The sequence below is a fragment of the Argentina silus genome (assembly GCF_951799395.1).
Source record: "Argentina silus genome assembly, chromosome: 19".
NCBI classification, from domain to species: Eukaryota; Metazoa; Chordata; class Actinopteri; order Argentiniformes; family Argentinidae; genus Argentina; species Argentina silus.
Genome location: NC_139673.1, coordinates 11,201,428 through 11,222,152, shown reverse-complemented (window position 1 = coordinate 11,222,152; position 20,725 = coordinate 11,201,428). Strand labels below are relative to the sequence as shown.

Below are 20,725 nucleotides of genomic sequence, written 5' to 3'. Positions count from 1 at the left end.
TGATGTTCATTGTACAAGTCCTGCCGCTCCTTCATACAGTCCCTCCTTTATTTACATCTGGGGAATAATGGCCCTGCTGCAGCATCGAAGCTCTCAGTCCACCTGCATTAACTACCGGCGGATCTGATCTCCGGCTCTACTGTACTCTGTGTGTGTGTGTGTGTGTGTGTGTGTGTGTGTCTGTCTGTCTGTCTGTCTGTCTGTGGTGTGTGTGTGTCTGTCTGTCTGTGTGTGGTGTGTGTGTGTGTGTGCATGATTATGGTGCCTCTGTGTGTGCGTGAGTATGCGTGTCCGTCCGTGTGTGTTTGTGTGCGAGCGAGCGTGCGTACGTACGTGCGTGCGTGTGTGCGCGCGCACGTGTGTGTGTGTTGGTCCTGTAGCAACGCCCCAGAATTTGGCTCATATAACCGAGGAATCCAAGTTTAGAACAAGACTGCAATCGGCTGTAATCGATGCGTAGAGACGGAGGGGAACGCAGGCCGGTGTTTATCACAAAACCAATTGTTTCTGTAATGGCTTGGCTGATTGTGCTGCTCCCAAACCCATCGACTGATCAGTTAGACGGGGGGGCCGCGGCTCGGCCGTGTCTCTGGGAGGTTAAGAGCGGGTTTCATTTGCGCTTGTCTGCCTGTATGGGGGCTCTGCTGTGACGGAAAAGATGTGTACTATTGTGTGTGTTTGTGTGTGTGTGTGTGTGTTTGCTGTACTCTAGCTGTATTTAGCCATGCTGATCACATCCTGTTCCATCACAGTCCAGAGGCCTCTAACACCCCTCAAAGCCCACCCCCCCCTCTACCCACCCCCCCTCGACCCACCCCCCCTAGCAGGTTGAGGAGATCCCCTCTAGGCCATCCTAGCAGCTGCCCCCCCCCCCCCCCCCGGTGGCAAGGCCCCATCACAGGGAAATCCTCCTGATCCTCCTGATCCTGAGTGTCCCCAGCCCAGTGATCCTGCTCTGGCCTCGGTCTCTGGGTTTTACCCCCACAGCCAGACATGGAGCTACAGGGTGGGAAACTGTCACACGTTGGCACCAAACATTCCCATCACAATAACGCTTGGATTTTCATGCCAACGCAATTTTCCTTTGACATTTTGGAAACAAACACGTGTTGGAATGGGGAACGCTACATTTCGATATCTCAAGCAAATACCGCTGGCTGAGAGTGACAGTGTTATGAACGAGAGACAGTGAGCATATTACATTAAATATAAATGTGATTTTTATTATATGTTATTTCATATTTTATGTGATATTATATGTGATTTGATTTTTTATTTTGATTTTTTTAAATATTGATTTATGCAACAAAATACCCCTCCTCCCAATAAGCAAGGAATGGGATGGCCCATTCGTTGCTTTTTATTCCTATACGCTAATTTATGTTTCTACGTATTCCATATGGTTCTCTGTCGGTGTGTGTGTGTGTGTGTGTGTGTGTGTGTGTGTGTGTCCGTCCAGTGTTATTTCCCTGATTGTCTCTAAGTGGGGCGTGGGATCAGTAGCTGGCTTGGCTCCAGCTCCACTTAACTTCAGTGTGGAGAGAGAGAGAGAGAGAGGGAGAGAGAGAGGGAGAGAGAGGGAGAAAAAAGAGGGAGAGAGAGAGAAAAAAAAGAGAGAGAGAGAGAGAGAGAGAAGGGGACAAAAGCCGTCAGGGGAGACAAGGACAAATCATGTTTAGATGAAGTGTTTGAAGTGCTCTTATTCTCCTGCCGCGTCATCGCCGTGAATCAGGCTGCCCTCTGCTCACCGCGCGGGGCGGCGAACAGAAACAACTCCCAGGGAACGGATGCGGGAGCGAGGGGGAAGTGGAAAACCATGAGGGTGTCCGTCTTCTCTCTGCCTCGTAAATCTGCGCTATATGCCGCTACCGTGCTCTGGCCAGCTGACCGCGGGGAGGGCCAGGCGGCGTGGTGCGTTCCGTCCCCTCCACCGCAGTGGCTTCCTCTCTCCTCAGACGACACAGACACCGGGCCGCGTCTTTGTTTTATGCAAATCCATGCATATGAGGAGGGGGTGGGGTGTGTGTGTGTGTGTGTGGGGGGGGGGGGGGGGGGGGGGGGGGGCAGGGCGATGAGCAGTCTGGCCACGTAGCTCCAGGAGGACAGGCTGACTGATGGAGACGGCAAGCCAGGTCTGAGTGTCCTTGCCTGGGGAAAGAGTGTGTGACTCGTGGCCTGAGCTGGCAAGGCACCGCCAGGACGCCACCGGTGTCACTGTCTGAGCCTGGACGCCACCACGGGGAGAATGAAGGATTAGTCAGGTCCACCGTGTGTGTACCGCGTGACAATGAGGAGATGTACAGTAAAACCAGTACAGGTAAAGAGACTCCCAGTGTAGGCGTTCACAGCGGGGGGGGGGGGGGCTGGGGGGGAGGCTGGTGGAAAGGCCGACATCAGAGGAAGGCTCATTGCAATGCGTGGAACGGAATGCGGAACGGGATCAAACACACGTGCCACCGCTGGTGTACCGTACGTGTTCGGACCAGAGTGGGATGGAGGCAGGAACACACCTCAGGGGGTCTCCCAGCAGAGGGGGCGGCAGGAGTTCACAACCCAGCAGGGGGGGAAAGGGACCCATAATCTGCTGACAAGGATAAAGTGCCAGGTGTGTGTGTGTGTGTCTGCGTATGTGTGTGTGTGTGTGTGTGAGAGTGTGTGTGTGTCTGCGTGTGTGTGTGTGTGTGTGTATATGTGTGAGCGTATGTGTGAGTGTGAGTGTGTGAGTGTGTCAGCTTGCGTGTGCGTGTGTGTGTGTGTGTGTGTGTGTGTGTGTGTGTGTGAAAGGCAGGCTGTAACTGGTAGGGAGGGCCACCACCCGCGGCTGTGTGACCGTGTGACAGTAGGGTTGCCTGGGTCAGACTCGCTGACGCAGAGTCACCCACACACAGCACCCTTGTCACAAAGACACCCTTCTCACTTTCACCTCAGACAGTGTGTGTGTGTGTGTGTGTGTGTTTGTCTATATTTCTGTCAATGTGTGTCGGTTGGTATTTCTCGCCTGTTTGTGTGTGTTTGTGCGAGCGCGCCTGCGTGTGTGTGTGTGTGTGTGTGTGTGACACAACACCATCCTCTCACCCTTACCACTTGTCTGGGCTGAACAGAAACGGCCGGAGGCTCCTCTGTCCCACAGCGCTCTATTTCTGGGTGCCAGGATGTTGGTCTCAGTAGACGAGGGCAGATGAAATCGATCTAGATTGACCTGTCATGAGGAGGGGGGGGTGGGGGGGGTGATGAAGATGGAAGAGGGGCAGAGAGGCGAAGGAGAGGAGGGGTTGGTGGTGGGGGGGGGCAAAACAGGTGTACAAAACCAACCGTCCACTCCATATCGGTCAAGACTTGGAGAGGATTTATTCAACTTAGCTGCTTGTCCCCACCACCCTACACGAGACGAGTGTGATCCCCCCCCCCCCCCCAGCCCTCTCCCCTCCACCTGCCTCTGGGTAAGGAGTGAGAAACCGGAGATGTGAGCAGGAGTGAGCTATATTTAGCCTCCGAGTGGCTGAAGACACCGTGGTCTGGCTTTAAGGTTAAAAATATAGACATCCATGTACAGCCAGCTGGGTTCGGCCGATGTCACCGCCGTGAACATGAATCAAGCTCACTTTCCCGGCTGAGAACGCCCGACCATGCAGAGAGAGAGAGAGAGAGAGTAAGGCTCTGTGGGTCTGTGGTGCTTCTCTCCATCAGAGACAGACAAAACTGACCTTAGAGACATGCGCAGGTGTCTGAGAAGACAGTGGGAGCAGACAAAGACAGCGTCTGTAGTGTTGTGGGTTAAGAATGTCCATGGTGTGTGTGTGTGTGTGTGTGGTGGGGGGGGGGGGGGGGTACAGGGGTAGCACCCAGGGGTAGTTTCTGTAGCTTCCCTCTAGCATATAGCTCCACATTGCTAATTATTTTCAGCAGGCAAGATATTCTTCAGCCTTAAGAACAAGTCACTGCTTAGTCAGCCCCGCTCTGGGTGTGAGATACCGTTGTCTCGACAGCAACCAGAACACACACACACACAGACAGACACACACACACAGACACACACACACACACACACACAGACACTACCATGATATCATTCTATTCATCTTTCTGTTGTTGTGTCTGTCCTGAATGGTGTGTCCTAGTGAACTCCAAGCCGGAGCCAGCTAGGTTAACCTCAAGCCAGCATCCTGCCCAGTGGGCAGAGGGGCTAGACCAGACACAGCTAGTGGACACCAGAGGGCTGGTCTTACAGAGCACTTACTGGCACAGGCAGGAGACCACCACTGATGGTGGACACAACCTCTAAGCCCTTCTAAAGCCATGGGGATCCTCACATTAGTCATAAGCCATTAGCTAGGGCTGTCGATGATTTTTCTTCTTTTTTTTTTAAAGACATCCTCACGTGATTTACAAGTATTGTTGTAACCCTTTGTTTCGATGCTGGTCCACATTGACATTTTCTTCGAAGGGAATCAACGTTTGTGTCCCCTGTCACTTGCGTCTCCTTCACATCCGAGTTGCCTCCTCCTCCTGACACCTCAATGACAACGTTTTCTTTTTTTCTTTTCTCCACGGTGTCTATTCCTCCTTCTCGAACCAAACACCCCACCTCCTCCAATACCCTCCAAGTGTCTCCTCTCTCTCCTCCTTCTCCTCCTTAGCAAACAGCACAGCTCTCCTTTCCCCTCCTTTCCCCTCGCAACCACTCCAGACGTCACCTTTCTCTTCCCCCCTCCTCCCCTCCTCAACCGCACCTGCCTCCCTCCCCCCTCCCTCCCTCCCCTCCCTCTCCCTCTCCTCCCCTCCAAACGTCACTTCTCTCCTCCGCTCCTCCTCCTCCTCCTCCTCCTCCTCTCCCTCGTTAGCTTGATGAATGGCTTCACTGCGGGGAAAGTGCTGATTTTCATCCCTCTGTCTGATTTCTGCTGGCTGTTATTAATTTCAAACACTCAGAGAAAAGCAACCGAGTCAATAAATAAGGAAATGAACACACTTCATCCTGCCATGCAGCAGCTCTCACAGTTATTCCCCCTGTGTCCATGTGCTCCACAGAGACTGGGTACGTGTTTACACACACACACACACACACAATAACACACACAATAACACATGCACGCGTGCACACACACACACACTTCATAGTCTATAAGACTCAAAAGGCATTCATGATTATTCATTCTCATTAAAGAGGTTCAATTCCACTGACATCATCTAATTGTAATCATAACTCCACATTATTTATTTTTTTTACTGCTATACTGTATCTGTTTGTTGAGAGCACATTAATACACACAGTCAATCTGTGTAGTCGCACATTTGGACTGTGTACACTTGCGCACTCACATAGGAGACTGTCGTGTTGTGTAGGGGACAGCGGTGAGACGTAAACAGCCCAGGAGAGAGAGAGAGAGAGAGAGAGAGAGAGAGAGAGAGAGGAGAGCGTCATAGTGTTCTCTGTCATCGTTTGTCTTTGACAAAGAACGCACAATCTAGAGCCATGAGATTACCTCCATGCTTCACAGAGCCTCCTCTCCTCTCCTCTCCTCTCACAGGAGGGAGAAGGAGGGAAGGAGGGAAGGTATAGGAGAGAGTGGGAGGGAAGGAGAGAGAGAGAGACACACACACACACACACACACACACACACACACACACACACACACACACACACACACACACAGCGAGAGAGAGAGAGAGAGAGATGAGAGAGACGAGATGAGAGAGACGAAGGACAGAGAGTGGGAGTCAGAGACCAGAAATGAAAGAGAGGAGAAACAGACAGAGAGAGAGAGAGAAAGACAGCGAGAGAGAGAGAGAGAGAGAGAGAGAGAGAGAGAAAGACAGCGAGAGAGAGAGAGAGAGAGAGAGAAAAGAAGAAGGCTCACAGAGTTATTGCAGCACATTAAGGGATTCGTGTCCACACTCTGGCCACAGCTCTATGTCTAAGTGCACATTACTTATAGCCTACTGTTAATGCTCCCTGCACAATCGTTTATAGTTTTTATAACCCCAAACACATAATGGCCTAACAGGCCAAAGGATAACTCTCTCCCTCTCTCTCTCTCTCTCCCTCTCTCCTGTTCTGTTTTCTACGCCCATATAAGACACTCCAGTATATCATAACGGGCCTTTTTGCTTCAGTGTAACGATAAAAGAGAAGGAGAGTGAGTCTGCTTTTTCTAGGATTTCATATTTGAATGAGCAAAAAGGTGCGGAAGTCCCATACGCTATCGCGGCGTTCTTAAGACACGGGAATATAACCCTGAGATATCATCATCATCATCATCGCTTTATTTACGACGTGTTAAGATAAACGCAGTTTCGTAGCCCGACCCGTCTGTATACGTGTGGAACACAGAGCTGACACGATCTCCCCCGTTTGTGTGGTCTGGAGACTGGGAAGGGCCCTGCTGCTTAGCGACCAGACTTATGTTTCCCTTGGCTCCTACAATGATAACAATATTTGGTATCAAATTAATTCTGCGTTCTGCTCGGTTGAGGCCGGCAAACAATCTGCCGCCTGCATTCCGTAGATTTAAAAGCAAAACAATTCATCGGTAATGCGCTAAATGAAGTCATATTTTTATCAGCTCATATATTTTCTGAAGCGCCCGGTCGTAAATCAACGGGTGTGAATGCAGTATAATGTAGGCTACTGTGGAGCCAGTGAACAACCCTGGCCTCGGGTGCATGGGAACGGAGGAGCGGAGGGAGAGGGAAGAGAAAAAGAGAAAAAAAAAAAGGGTGGGAGTGGGAGAAAAGGAGAGAGAGAGAGAGAGAGATGGAGAGAACATGTTTAATGGTTTGAACTATGGAAATGTGTAGGCGTTGTTTGTTGCGGGCCTCCGAGGAGGGAGAGCCAAAACACTAGACCTGCCTCTCAAAGTAAGAGCACTAAATGACCTTTGACCTCACAGAGTCCTCTGTCGGACCATTTCAAATGGACATTTGACACCTATACTTTCCATACTTTGCATACGTGTGTGTGTGTGTGTGTGTGTGTGTGTGTCATAAAAAAGACCCGAGTGCAGGAAAAGGGAGGGGAGAGAAAGATGGGCGACGGCCTAATGAGAGGAGAGGAGAGGAGAGGAGAGGAGAGGAGAGGAGAGAGGGTTGAACGTTGGAAGAGGAGTGGGAGGAGAGGGAGAGAGGTAGAGAGGGAGGAGAAGGGGGAGGAGGAGGGGGAGGAGGAGGGCAGGATCAGCGGGGGTAGTGGAGCCTTCGTGTCTGCTCCATCCCTCTCTGAGCCCAGACATAACTATTGTGTTTACAAGCCTCAGTTGCTCTTACCGTTAAATTATTGGGGTGGGGGCGCGTGGAACGAGGGAGGGGGAGGGGGAGTGAGGGAACAGGGGGCAGGGAGAGAGAGAGAGAGAGAGAGGGGGGGGGGGGGGGGGGTACATACTTGTCCCTCTCTTTCATAGTTCTGGTTAACCAGGCTGAGGAATGCTTTGCGTTGTGTAATTACAGACTTGGTGGGTACTGTCACCCTAGAACAGACCATGGCCACAGATACTCTGATCCTCACAATGAGAGAAAAAAAAAAAGAAAGAAAAAAAGATATTTCCATGTCTTAACAGTGGCTATACTGGTCCCCCTCCTATACTGGGGTGACTGGGGGCTATGGGAGAGTGCGACCATGCTACTGCTTCCATGCTAGGAGGCCATGTACTTGAGACAGTAAAGAGACGTGTGTCCTGAGGAGGTGACTCACTGTACTTAAAGGCAGACGTGCCAGACAAGAAAAGGCTGTGAACTCTGCTAAGTCCCCTCACTGTGGCGTGGTTTCATTGGCCCACACGGGTGTGTGACCCCTGGGAAAGAATCTTGTGGCCGTTTAAAGTGGAGCTTCTAAAACAGAAATCATGAGAGACCCACAACGGCGGTTTACAAAGCCTCACACTCAGGGCTTTTTTTTTTTGTTATGTCTCTTCTCTCTCTCTCTCTCTCTCTCACACTCTCTTCCTCTTTCTCTCTCTCGCTCTCTCTCGACACCCCCCCCCCCCCCCCCCCCCCATCCCTCGTACTGGCCCGGGTCATTTTTTAAGTCATGACTGTTAAAGGGAAGTGGGAAGTCTCTCAAGCATCCTCTCCCGTGGCGTGGAGTAGTGTTGGATGACAGGCTAGTATGGCCGCTGAAGAAGAAGAAGAAGAAACACAACACCACTCTGGGTCTCTGGTCTCTCCGTAGAAACGTTCTGCCTGCTAGGATGACAGCCATGACCTCTGACAGACCATAATAAGACACCGGGGCGGTTGTCCGTCCGTGCAATGCAGCGTTTACCCAGTGTGGCGCGAGGCTTTTTTATTTATTTTTTTGTAAATGCAAATACGGCGTTTCCTCCGTGCTTTCCCCTCACCTTGAGGGGAACCGAACCAAAAAAACAACAACCCTCTCCCACGACGACAACAACCTTTCTCAGTCTCACACCCCCCTACACACACACACGTCCCTCCCCTCCTGACTGACACCCTCCTCAGTCACCTTAGACACACACACACCCCGGCTGCTCATAAAAACAAACCCCTCCATCCTCCCTATGAGGATAATAGTCGGCTCCGCCATCTTAGATTTACAACAGTGTTCGATACACGCTCACCGCGACTGTTTAGGAGGAGGACGTCACCCCGAATGGTGTTCACTGGGGTTTGTAGACATTTCGATGGAGGATAACAGGCCGTAACATCCATATGGGTATGTAAGCCCCCCCCCCCGCCCGGACTGTGATGGAGAGTATGTTACCGAGGGTATTACCGCTCCTCCATGTATAAACACCCTCTCATAACCCGGGGTAGGAGCCTGGGGAACGATACGTTACCGCTGCCCTGTCAGAGTACAGCCACAACCGTAGCCCAAAACATAACAAATAAACAAGATTCGGGGGGGGGGGGGGGGAGTGGGAGGGAGGTGCTTTCCTCCGGTTCCTGTGGCTGTAGTGGAATAGTTGTGGTGATGGGTAGTGACAGCTGAGGGAGCGAGGGAGTGAGAGAGGAATATCACTCCTCCAAAATCCCAGAAGAAACGGAGGGAAGGAAGAGAAGGAGTCATTTAGGCTAAACTGCTCCCTCTCTGTAGCCTTTCCCTCTCTCCCTCTCTCCCTCTTACACCTACACACACATGCTCACACACACACACTAGCAGTTAATAAATATTTATCGTAAGAAGTGTTTCCTTCAATCTCCAGTCACTCCTAATACATTATGACAATCATTCAACCAATAAACCTCGATACTGCCTCCGTGATTCCACCCCATGGGCCACTAGAAGACAGAGGCTATCTCCTACATGCATTAGACGTATGTAAAACCAGACCACTTACACTCATCTCCCTCATTGCCTCCTGATAGAACCTCTAAGAGGCGTCTCTCCCAGTGGCACTTTCCTGTTCCAACATTCACCTCCTATTGCTTTAATGAGAGAGTGTGTGTGTGTGTGAGTGTGTGTGTGTGTCCATCTCTGTTTCCGTGTGTGTGTGTTTCCGTGTGTGTGTGTGTGTGTGTGTCTGTGTGTGTGTGTGTGTGTGGGTGTATGTTTTGTGTGTGTGTGTGTGTGTGTGTTTCCGTGTCTGTTTCTGTGTGTCTTTGTCCGTGTGTGTGGGTGTATGTTTTGTGTGTGTGTGTGTGTGTGTGTGTGTGTGTGTGTGTGTGTGGTGATCCTTGTGGCCCTCTTCATCTCTCTGCCTGTGTCGGAGTACATGGAGGTCAGAGTCGGGGCAGCTTGTGTGAGGCTCCCTTCCCACGGCTGCTGTCTCACAGACAGACTGGTCACAGGAGGATGACAAGACTATGGATTTTCCATTCAAAGCAGCTCTAAGCTCAACACTGTAGTAGTGTCTGACCTGGACCTCTCTGGTTCACCAAGCAACTCACAAAACGCACGGGAGCATGCAGACACACGTGCGTATGAAAACACACACACACACACAGAAACACACACACACACACAGAAACACACACACACACAGAAACGCGCACACACACACAGGCGCATGCAGGCACACAGGCACACACGTACTGTATACACACACACACACGCACGCACACGCACAGTATTCGTTCTTGGTTCAGTAACCTGGTTCAAAGTGTTGTCATACCGTGTTAAAAACATTGACCTTGTAAACTTTGAATATTTAAGTGAGGACTGAGCTTGCTGTCAACACCGTCACACACACTTACAGCACTGCACGCGCACACACACACACACACACACACACACACACACACACACACAAACACAAACATGCAAGTGAACTCCCTCCCCACCTAGAATACATTTATGGAGGCTGACACATGTGTCTGCAGATACACACCAAAACAGGACAACAACATGAAAGTTAGAGAGGTAAGAGAGAAAAAAAAGGGGGGGGGGGATTGAGGGAGGTAGAGACAGACAGACAGACAGAGAGAGAGAGAATTCAAAGCCCCGTTGCCCTCACAAGCAATTAGAATAATTTCAAATTAATATGAAAAATGCTGCTGCGGTCTTATCAGCATCCAGAGAAGCCTCTCTCTCTCTCTCCTCTCTCTCCCTCCCTCCCTCCCCCCCTCCATCAGGATGCACGGGAGGCCCTCCCACATTAACACTGACGCCCCGCTGTCATGTGTCTGGGCTGCTCTCTTATTCCCTCACCCCGCGCCCCTACAGAAGCACAGACAGGTTGGCAGACAGGACGAGGCAGAGCTTCGTCTCGGACCGATACGCCTGCAACTGAACTGTCTCTGAACCGGGAGCCGTGTTCATCTGCTTCTGTTTGATTTTCACAAAGACAAAGAAAAAAAAACAACAACAAAAAAACACATTCTTAAACGCTTTGTCTTGTCTTCCCCCCCCCCCCCCCTGAGGTAGACGTGTCGCGGCCCAGATAAGAGGAGAGATTATTGGGCGACCTGCTATTTCGTCACCCCCCCCCCTCCCCCCCGTATAACAACCGACTTAAGGCTGTCGTGAGGCAGAGAAACGTTGACCCTGTCAGTCATATTTGTCATGCGATACTTGACGTCGGCGGGTATTTTAGGTTGCTGTTATTAGTTAGTTGCCGTTTGCCGTTATTAGGTTATGAGGTTGAGGTTGGGGCACCGTGTGATGTTACTGTTGCTGGTTCCTGGACGTTGGGTGATGTGTGAAGCTGTGGAGGGAGGTGTCATTCACACGTGGCCACAAACTGCCATCGTCAGCGTGTGCGTGTGTGTGTATGTATATCTGTGTGTGTGTGTGTGTGAGTGTGATAGAGAGAGATCATGCCCTGTGTGTTTACTTGTCACTTAAACTGTACATGAAACCATATTCATGTACAGTTAAAATACATCCATGTTAGTAGAATACTATTAGTAGTCTGCAGTAGCAGCACCGTATTAAAAAGAGGAGAGATGGGTATCGTAGAAGGTAACCACGCTCCTGTTTGTTTCTGGGCATGCCCACAACGATGGTGGCAGCTCGTCTGCATCATTAGGGAGCCTGCTCGTTGTCACGGACACGCAGAGGGCATGGCTGCCATGCGTGGGACGGGAAGTGTGCAGTGATGACATAAGCAGGGCGCAGCGCCCTTCCCTGGCACCGTCCTCTCACTACACCTACATATGGAGGGTCAAGGGCAGCACACACACACACAGACACACGGGCACACACACACAAGCGCACACACACACACATGCGGGCACACACACAGGCACACATGCACAGGCACACACACACACACATGCGGGCACACATGCACAGGTACACACACACACACACACACACACACACACACACAAATGCATGGGCACGCACGCACACACGCACACACACAAATGTGCAGGCACACACCAAACATACATTCCAAGACAAACAATTGTATAGTACATATTGCATCAACACATAAACGTACAATCACAAATACAGAGAGAAAATCCTTTATATGTCCGTGTGTATCTGTGATAGAGTCTGTCTGTGTGTGTGTGTGTGTGTGTGTTTTTCCTGTTTATTTTGTATGTTTTTGCGTGTGTCCACACACTTGGCAGTGGTGTACACACACACTGTGTGAGTGCTGTAAATAGCCGGTGTGTGTTGTGCGTCTCTGCTGTGTTTGGGCCTATTTTAGAGCACACAGGAAACGGGGCCATTCTGACAGCCACCCTGCCAGCCGGTACCGAACACACAAGCCCCGGAACCTTCTGTCTCTCACACACACACACACAGACACACACACACAGACAGACACACACATGCTCATGCACACAGACACACACACACAAGCACATACACCATTCTACTGTACTAACATTCCCCTACACATCTTTCTGCAATTTGGTTTGACAAGGGATCCCTCAGTTTCCCCCTCCTCCTCCCCCTCCTCCCCCTCCTCCTCCTCCTCCTCCTCCCCCTCCTGTGCCACTGGGGTCCCTGTCCCTGGTACTGCCTTTAGTGCTGCACACGGCTCCCTGCTCCTGGGGATGTATTAAACATTCATACCTGGCCTGGGTGCATAGACCAGACAGGCTCTCACAGAGACTCTGGCTGCATCTCCAGGTTCCATACATGCTGGTGATCAGCAAACATGTTCCTCAGCCGGGGCGGGTTAAGAGTGGGGGGGTTTTCAGCTGCTAGGGAACAGTACAGCTGAGGTACAGTCGGACAGGGTGAAGGAACGCGCTTATTTTTGCTCGAAATGTTAAACTCTGTTTTAACGATAACACACACACACACACACACACACTGTCGCAGTGGGAAAAAACGACACTCGTGTAGCTTAGCTGGAGCGTCGTGGTCGTTGATATTATTTTTCTCTACGTTTCACGAGTTCATTTGGAGCAGGGTGACACACACTGGTTTTTGCGCTAAGACGAATGAGCCTTAATTGAAACCAGGCAGTCCCATCCAAAACAACGTCACAACGCGAGCTCGTTTGCCGAGTGTTCGTATACAGACATAAAGGACTCTTCAGTGGCAGTGTAGCCTCATCCGCCAGCCTCTCATGTTTGGGGCGGGAGATAAATTCTCCTGCTTCTGTCTGTAATTACGTGCATGGTGATGTGCTTTTACTGCCTCCCTAACAGTGGGAAATGATCTGCCGGAAACGAAGCCCAATTAATTGTGGCACTTCGCAGGCGTACGTGTGCGAAAACATTGTAATGACACTTTGAAATTGGCTCCCGTCGAAATATTTAATAAATAAGTCTCGAGGTTAAACAACCTTACACGCACATCACCGACTAAAGCAGCTCTGACTCGATTCTCTCTCTCTCTCTCTCTCTCTCTCCGGAGAAAGAGAGAGAATCGAGAGAGAGAGCAGACGGGTATCTATTTTGTTACTGTCTCCGGCAGATTCCATTGAGAGAGAAAGAGCGATGAGAACTACTGTAAAAAAAAAAGGAAAAAAGAAAAAAAGAAGAAGAAAAAACAGAAAATGAAAGTATGAATTAGGTATCGGTTGAAACCGTCACTGTAAGTGAATGTGATAACTGAAGTCTATAAAAGGAAACAGGACCTGTTTGGGGGTCAATGTCAAGCCATGTCACGCCACAGTGAGTCCCCATTGTGGGTTTGCTCACAGTGACGAGTCAGCACTCTGAGAGAAAAGCACCTTTTGTTTTTTAGCCTGGGGGGGGGGAGGTGGTGGTTGGGTGGGGGGGGGGGACACACAGCCTGGGTGATAGGCCCAGACCTATTGTCCACACTTACTCCGTTCAGAAAATTCTTTATTGATCTAAAAAAAAAAAAAAGAAAAAAAAAAAGGAGGTGATAAATGATATTCTCCTCTTTTATTAAATCTGTTCAGATTCTTCTGATGTTAGTTGTTCTAGATGGAAGGTACGGTTGAAACCTCAAGTCAGTATTGGTGTACTGGATGTATTTACAGCAATGGAAACCGGTGGTTGGAGTCGGTAGTGATTGTGAATGAGTGGCAGTCAGACTCATTCTCGTAGGCCGACACTGCATCATCACACAGGGCGGTAAAGGGGTATAGGAGGCCGTTTACCTTTCTCCCCTGGCCTTCGCTCCACTCAGTGCTCTCACTAACACCATACAGCCCCACCGTGTGTGTGTGTGTGTGTGTGTGTGTGTGTGTGTGTGTGTCTGTTTGTGTCTGTGTGTGTCTGTTTGTATCTGTTTGTGTGTGTGTGTGTGTGTGTGTGTCTGTTTGTGTCTGTTTGTGTCTGTGTGTATCTGTTTGTGTGTGTCTGTGTGTGTGTGTGTGTGTGTGTGTGTGTGTGTGTGTGTGTGTGTGTGTGTGTGTCTGGGTGTGTGTGTGTGTCTGTGTGTGTGTTTGCCTGTTTGTTACTCTCACATCAGATTCCTCATTACCAGGGTTCATTCTGTTGTGCTTCGACAGCACACGAGAGCTGTGAACTGGACAGTCTTTGCTATCTGTGTGTGTGTGTATCTGTGTGTGTGTAAGGGCCCACTGTACACCCATTCAGCTCAGCCGTATGGCACGTAAATGGCAGAGGAGTGGCGTGAGTGTCAGCCGGAACGTGTGCTTGGCAGGCGGCAGCTACGCTATTAGCGAGCGCTAACAGTTTTATTATTAGAAAATAAACGGTGCGCTGCAAAACTGAATGTTATTAGCACCTCGACCATCTGGGTCTGACAGCTGTGTTCAGCCACCACCACGACGACGCCTCCAACGTCTCGCTCTGGAATCTGAAATCCTTCTTTCTATCTGCAGCACTTCCTCTATCCGAGAGACGTGGCCCTCTTTTGTCCCGCTCTCCGCTTGTCCTCCCTCCCTTCGCTTCCTCTGTCTCTCGTTCTCTCTCTCTCTCCCTCTCTCTCTCTCCTCTGTCTTTCTCTCTTTCTCACACATTTATAAACGCAGACATGCACACACACACAGATACCAGCACGCAAGAAGGCACAGGCACATACACACACACACACACACAGATACCAGCACGCAAGGCGGCACAGGCACATACACACACACACAGATACCAGCACGCAAGGCGGCACAGGCACATACACACACACACACAGATACCAGCATGCAAGAAGGCACAGGCACATACACACACACACACAGATACCAGCATGCAAGAAGGCACAGGCACATACACACACACACACACACACACAGATACCAGCATGCAAGAAGACACACACACACACACGACAGGAGCCCCTTAGAGCATCATTTGAGAGTGGGATCACAGAAGGCTATTCGTCTGGTGCAGGGATTTCACGGCCTGTGACAGTGAGAGAGAAAAAAATAAAACAAATCTAAAATCAAAACCAAACTGCAGAGGCTCTCGTAAAAACTCCCATCATTCTTTGGTTTTTACAGACAGCCTGTAAAACGAGAGTGCTGTGATGTTTTGGGCTGTTGTAAATGTGTGCCATTTGAGTCTGTAAAGTCCCGCTCCCCAGCTCTAATTCTGCCTTTAGAAGGAACACTCCAGAAGTAAAACCACAACAAATGATTGGTCTGTTCCCACTCCTAGGCTCATCTGCTGTGTGATACAGTAACACGGGCCTCTACTAGAGTACGGATCTCAATAAAACACAATTACACACACACACACAACGAACAGCCACAACACGGCATCTCCAAGCTAGGAAAAACACCAGAAAACAGACCCTCTCGTTGTCTCTCAACGGGAATGAAGTGGCAACAAATGTGTTTATTAAATCAACAGGTTTGTTCAAGATGCCACAACGGCTGATGCGTCTGAAGAGATAAGGGGTCTTGAGCCAGAACAGTAGTTCCAGATTAGTCATGCACCACAATAACCAAACTTTCTTTCATTATTGTTTCCAATACCATATAGTATAGCTTTAGTTATGCCAGTGTTAACCAGACATGGGTAAATGTGTCAGACATCACAAGCCATGTTTATGAAAATGTTTCCAGACTGTAGACTTGGGGCCGACCAGGGGCAACCCCTGGTGCCCAATAGTACCCAGTTAGCCCACGTGTATACATGGTTTTAGAAAGATGTGGTGTGAACATGTATTTTCTCATGCTGAATCAGCTATGTATGTGACTGTGTGTGTGTGTGTGTGCGCGTGTCTGTGTGCGTGCGTGCGTGCATGCGTGTATCCCCCCCTTCACAGATCACACAGCTTTGCAGGGCGTTATTTAAACAGATAACCTGCTAACCACAGGCCTCCAGCAGCTCCTCAGTCTCTGAGCTCCTTGTGTGTAAACCCCCCCCCCCCCCCCCCGAGCCCTCCCATAGCAACCCCAAGCTGAAGGAGACGCCTCCAGAAACTAATACTCTTCTTGCAAACGCTGCACAACACTGTCCCCTGCGGTGCTCCTCTCCTCTCGGTAGAAAACTCTTCTCTCTCAGCGCTGGAACAGGCCGAGCCGTACTGGATTCTATGCTCGAATCTACATGCACACTTACCTTTCTTCTATTGAGGAGCGTCACATCCAGACAGCGTGAAGGACTCAGGGACGCCGTAGAAATCCATTTCACATACAGATGCACAGGGCTAGCCGATGGAGATAGATAGAGAGATAGATAGATAGATACATAGATAGATAGATAGATAGACAGACAGAACAGAGGGAAAAAAGCCTTTTCAATTTATTTTTACGATTGTTACCGTCTCTATAATTCTATTTGTTTGACTGTTTTATCACTGTCTGGTGGTTTTAGAGTGAGTGTAAAAAAATAAATAATAATAATAATAAAATAAAAAATATAAAGTTTATTTTCTGAGATTGAAAGTGAAAGTTCAAAACTGTGAAGTAAGATGAATCTATTTCATGCTGCTTTCTCATGACTTTTGTGTCTTTGTGCTGTAAACATTACTTTGCAATTTTCTGTGGTGTGTCAGTTCTCACAAGGAATGGATGTTGCCTCTGCAAGCAGAAAATGCTTTGAATGTTCAAAGTCCTCAGAGGCGATCATTGGTCATTTATCATTGCCTGGTTGCAGTTTTATGATTCTTTAGCTTTTTCTGATGTTTTCTTTTTTCTATGTATATGTTTGTTTTCTTGTTGTGTGTGTGTGTGTGTGTGTGTGTGTGTGTGTGTGCAAGCGTGCGTGTGTGTAAGCGTGCGTGTGTGTGTGTGTGTGTGCAAGCGTGCGTGAGTGTGTGTGTGTGTCCTGTCATACAGCTCCCTCACACACCTCCCTAAGAGCATTCGAGAGGTTTAGGCGATCATGCTGCCAGACTAATGCAGGCGGCCCCAGACCCCCAGGTCCAGCCAGGGTGCACAGGCCAGAGAGAACGCAGCCTTGCTCCACGTGCCTGGCATGGCACAGACATGGACTCTGTAATTGCTATGTGGAGGAATGTGTCTGCGGGGGAGTGTACAGTGTGTGTGTGTGTGTGTGTGTGTGTGTGTGTACAATCTCTCTCTCTCTCTCTCTTGCTCTGTGTACCACAAGGCTGGGAGGAGAATCATTCTTGCCTCAGAGGGAGACCAGATTACTCACGATGGAAGTAGACAAAGACACTGCAGAACCTCTGAGAATAATGGGAGGTGGTATTTTCTCCAGCAGAACATGATAGACTGCAGGCAAAAAGCTTTTTCTGAATTATTATATCAAAAGAGCAACAAGCAGAGATGCAACCACATTCATTTGAAACACCAAAGTCAGACGGAGGTTTGTAGACACTATCAAAGAGACCTCTATGTATTTTCAATTTCTGTCTGACAGGGAGGGAGTGTGAGTGGTTGTGTGTTTTGTCTTATACTGTGTGTGTGTGTGTTCCCGTGTGTGTGTGTGCACGTGTACGTCTTCGCACGTGCGTTTGTGTATGTGTGGACGTGTAAGAGTGTGTGTGTGTGTGTGTGTGTGTGTGTGTGTGTGTGTGTGTGTGTGTGTGCAGTTAATGTACTCACCATTGACTCAGACCACAAATCAAAAGTCAAACAGACCGACCCCAGACAGAGCTGCAGGATGGGGGCCAGGGGCTGAGACAGCAGCAGGAACGCCTCATCTCACTGAACTACAGACACACATACTAAAGAGGAGATCGCCTGTTGTGGAGAAGTGTTTTTTTGTGTCAGTCTTGTCTGTTTGTCTTTGTGAATATCGTTGATGTATCATATCATCTGTATCATCTGATGTATCGTTTCATCAAATCATCTGGCTGCCATAATGCTGGATTGTTCAGCTGTGACCTTGAGGCTTTGCGTTGGCCGTGTTTAACTCATTCAGTGCCGAAGGCGAATAAAGTCTCTCAAATTGTCAACATTCTCGAGTGCCAAGGGCGACTTTATTCACCAAAAAATGCATCAATGATGATGCTTCATTTTGTAGCCAGTCAAAGTATTGTTGCAAGGTAAACACCACATAAAAACACTTGAAGCGCTCTCTGTGTTTCCGGAATTCGTTGGCAGTTGGTGAGTTGACAGCCTGGCACCGTTGCTATGTGGTGCACAGCATTCTAAACCAACTGTCCTTAGAGGAGTACCAGCCTATCAAAGGCTCTGGGGTAGATGACGTCACGCCAGGACGTGACAGCGCTCTTTGACCCAAGATATTTGAAGCCGGTAAAGATGCTGAACAACAGTAGGCGCTCCCCCCCCCCCCCTTTGACGTCATCTCCTAGCGTCTACCTTTAACGGTGGAACAGAGCAGATCTTGTGCAACCCAGGGCTGAGGGATGGCTGGAATGATGAGATTGTCTCTGTCATTGTCCTGGCTGGGGGCCAGGGTGTCGTGTGGGCTGGGAAGTGTCACCGGGTAGAGTTTGACAGGGCTGAACACGGCTGTCTGACAGTCTTGTAGACATGGCCTATATCTTGCAGATCATAACCAGACCTCCTCTCCTCTCCTCCTCTCCTCATCTGTTTTTCTTCTCTTTCCATCCCTTCGTTGGATGCATTATGTGGCGTTGTGGTATGTATTTGTCATACGACGTAACCTTGGTGTGGTGAACTAATCGGAGTTGACCGGGTTTGATTGAATGCATTTTTAATCGCCTTCTCCATTCCCTCTCCTTCCCTGGAGTTTCTGTGTACCGGCATGTGACAGAAGCGGCAACACGAGGTCAACAGCAGGCTAGCAGTAGGGGTGTGTTCCTCACTTGCTTTCCACCTCTCTCTCTCTCTCTCTCTCTCTCCCTCTCTCCCTCCCATCAGACAGTCTTTCTCCTGTAGCTGCTGCTGACAGTCTATTAATGACAGGGCGGCTGGATCAGAGACAGCTTTATAACAGTCCCTCTCTCCCCCTCTCCCTCTCTCCCTCTCTCCCTCTCTCCCTGCCGTGGCCAAATTGTTCCGGAGGAGAAATTGGAACTAATCTGGTCCATTGTCATCACAGCTCACGCTTCCAGTAGCCACAGGAAGCCATGAATCCAGTTGCACCTTTTTACACTTTGAAATAACTCTGCGTGCTCCAGTATATTGCGTGGTATTCATCTCTCCGCACTTCGTTTGTCAGTGTTTTAGACGGTACTGGGTTTTTGTTTTTGTTATTTTTTCTGGAATGTACAGTAAGAGAGAGATATGTGAAAAATGAGTGTTGCATTGAGAAAATTGTATTACATAAATGGACTTCGTGAGACAAAGACGTGCGTATTATCATAATTAAAAGTGAAAAGCGCCATATGGTTAGGGAGAGGAGCCGCGTGTAAACAATCAGAGTGAAAGCCTCTTAAGTGAAGGGAAAAGCAGGAAACGCTCGTTTTTCAACCGTGCGCTGAAGAATGGATGGAATCTACACTTTTCCATAACCTTCTCCTCTCCTCCTCTTCCCTCATCTCCCTCCCCCCATCTCCTCTCCCCTCCTCCCCTCTCCTCTCCCATCATCACCCCTCCTCCTCTTCTCCCCTCCCCCCTCCTTTCCTCCCCTCTCCCATCATCACCCCTCCCCCTCTCATCCCTCTCCTCTTCTCTCCTCTCCTCTCCCATCATCGCCCCTCCCCCTCTCATCCCTCTCATCCCTCTCCTCTCCTCTCCTCCTCCTATAGTTGACTCTGTCCACTCCTTGCCCTGGCCCCTGGTCTGTGGCTCCAGGAATAGCAGGTCCCGTGGTTCCTGGCTGGGATCCGTTCCCAAGGCAGGAAGCTGTTATATGGTTACAGTTATTTTTGTTGTCTGTCTGGGGATAGTTTTTACTGCGCTCCGGAGGATCAATAATTGTCATAAAAAGCCTGCGTCACCCGGTGCCCTCTGCGAGCAGGACAGTGAGGTGGTGTGTGTGTGTGTATGTGTGTGTATGTATGTGTGTGTGGGTGAAAGGCATGGAGGTGTGTGTAGGTTAGGGAGGTCTGTGTGTGTGTGTGTGTGTGTGTGTGTGTGTGTGTGTGTGTGTGTGTGTGTGTGTACTGTATGTATGCGTGTGTGTGTGTGTAAAGCCATTCGGTGTGTTCGAGGTCGCATGGTGTGTGTGTGTGGGGCAGGGTGGTGTGTCTGCGGTGTGTAATGTGTGTTTGTGTTTAAGGTTGATCGATACTAGTGTGTGTCTTTGTTTTGAACTATAGCCTGTCCCTGTCTCTCTCCATCTGTGTCTGTCCTCTGTCTGGCCCATCCTCCGGATTTCCTACCTGTCTCACTATTTGTCTGCCTGTGTGTGTGTGTGTGTGTGTGTTATAGCCTGTCTTTGTCTCTCCTATGGCCTGTCTACTGTCTGTCTGTATGTGTGTGTGTGCATATGTATGTATGTATGTATGTATGTATGTATGTATGTATGTATGTATGTATGTGTGTGTGTGCGCGCGTCATCCTATAGCCTGTCCATAAGTACAGAGTGAGTGTGTGTGTGTGTGTGTGTGTGTGTGTGTGTGTGTGTGTGTGTGTGTGTGTGTGTGTGTGTGTGTGTGTGCGCATGCGCGTGTCCTATAGCCTGTCTATAAGCACAGTGTGT

The 20,725-nt window shown here is 49.5% G+C and overlaps 1 protein-coding gene across 1 annotated transcript in view; it reads left to right on the top strand.

Moving 5' to 3' along the window:
• The window catches only part of mafa (MAF bZIP transcription factor a), an 83,681-nt gene that overhangs the window by 11,629 nt on the left and 51,327 nt on the right, over window positions 1-20,725 (top strand). The gene's annotated exons all lie outside the window — the stretch shown is intronic.